Consider the following 2,056-nt stretch of genomic DNA (forward strand, 5'->3'; position numbering starts at 1 on the left):
TATCAATCTCAAGAACTCTTTTCTTCTGATTTGTCCCATTGTTCACAGGATTCCTTTCAGAAGTGTACATGAATTGGTTATTTGCAACCATTTCAATGAGTTCTTGAGCTTCTGTAGGCGTCTTATTCAGATGAAGAGATCCTCCAGCAGAGCTATCCAAAGACATCTTGGACAGTTTAGAGAGACCATCATAGAAAATACCTATGATGCTCCATTCAGAAAGCATATCAGAGGGACACTTTCTAATCAATTGTTTGTATCTTTCCCAAGCTTCATAGATGGATTCTCCTTCCTTCTGTCTGAAGGTTTGGACTTCCACTCTAAGCTTACTCAATTTTTGAGGTGGAAAGAACTTTGCCAAGAAGGCATTGACTAGCTTTTCCCAAGAGTTCAGGCTTTCTTTAGGTTGTGAATCCAACCATATCCTAGCTCTGTCTCTTACAGCAAAAGGGAATAGCATAAGTCTGTAGACCTCAGGGTCAACCCCATTAGTCTTGACAGTGTCACAGATTTGCAAGAATTCAGCTAAAAACTGATGAGGATCTTCCAATGGAAGTCCATGGAACTTGCAATTTTGTTGCATTAGAGAAACTAATTGAGGCTTAAGCTCAAAGTTGTTTGCTCCAATGGCAGGGATAGAGATGCTTCTCCCATAGAAGTCGGGAGTAGGTGTAGTAAAGTCACCCAGCACCTTCCTTGCATTGTTGGCATTGTTGTTGTTTTCGGCTGCCATGGGTTCTTCTTCTTTGAAGATTTCTGTTAGGTCCTCTACAGAGAGTTGTGCCTTAGCTTCTCTTAGCTTTCGCTTCAAGGTCCTTTCAGGTTCAGGGTCAGCCTCAACAAGAATGTTTTGTCTTTGCTCCTACTCATATGAAAGAGAAGAGAACAAGAAAGTATGGAATCCTCTATGTCACAGTATAGAGATTCCATGAGGTGTCAGAGGAAAAGAAAAATAGAAGGAAGAAGTAGAAGAATTCGAACTTATCAAGAGAGATGGAATTCGAATTGTTCATTGAAGAATAGTGTTAGTCCATAAATAGAAGGATGTGAGAAGAGGGGAAGAAATTTTCGAAAATTAATTAAAAACATTTTGAAAAAATTGATTGATAATTTTTGAAAACTAAAAGTGGGAAAGAAATCAAGTGATTTTTGAAAAAGATTTTGAAATTAGAAATAAAAAAGATATGATTGAAAACTATTTTGAAAAAGATGTGATTAAAAAGATATGATTGAAAAGTTATGGTTTTAAAAAGATGTGATTGAGAAGATATGATTTGAAAAACAATTTAAAAAGATTTGATTTTAAAAAAATTAATGACTTGGCTAACAAGAAAAGATGTGATTCAGACATTAAACCTTTCTCAACAGAAAAGGCAACATACTTGAAATGTTGAATCAAATCATTAATTGATAGCAAGTATTTTTGAAAATGGAAAGAAATTGATTTTGAAAAAGATTTGATTGAAAAGATTTGATTTGAAAAAGATTTGATTTTGAAAAAATTTTGAAAACTTGAAAAAAAAATTGAATTAAAAACAGAATCTTCCCTCTTGTGCCATCCTGGCGTTAAACGCCCAGAATGGTGCACATTCTGGCATTTAACGCCCAAAGCACTACCCTTTTGGGCGTTAAACGCCCAGCCAGGTACCCTGGCTGGCGTTTAAACGCCAGTTTGCCTTCTTCACTAGGCGTTCTGAATGCCCAGCTTTTTCTGTGTAATTCCTTTGCTGTATGTTCTGAATCTTTAATTCTCTGTATTATTGACTTGAAAAGACAAAAAAAAATTTTTTGGATTTTTAATAATAAAGAAAAATAAAAAATGCAACTAGAATCAAATAAACAATGCATGCAAGACACCAAACTTAGCAGTTTGTATACTACTGACACTAACAAAATGAGAATGCATATGAGAAATAACAAAACACACAAAACAAGAGAATTTAAAGATCAGAGCAAGGAAATCATCAAGAACAACTTGAAGATTAATGAAGACACATGAATGAATGCAAGAAGAACAGAAACATGCAATTGACACCAAACTTAAAATGAGACAGTA

The 2,056-nt window shown here is 34.9% G+C and overlaps 1 non-coding gene across 1 annotated transcript; it reads left to right on the top strand.

Moving 5' to 3' along the window:
- The first annotated feature begins 220 nt into the window (after positions 1-220).
- Positions 221-328, top strand: LOC130964374 (small nucleolar RNA R71). The gene has a single exon (XR_009080471.1). It is a non-coding gene; the product is annotated as a small nucleolar RNA R71 (small nucleolar RNA).
- The last annotated feature ends 1,728 nt before the right edge of the window (positions 329-2,056 follow it).

This window comes from Arachis stenosperma, chromosome 2 (assembly GCF_014773155.1).
Source record: "Arachis stenosperma cultivar V10309 chromosome 2, arast.V10309.gnm1.PFL2, whole genome shotgun sequence".
Taxonomy (NCBI): Eukaryota; Viridiplantae; Streptophyta; class Magnoliopsida; order Fabales; family Fabaceae; genus Arachis; species Arachis stenosperma.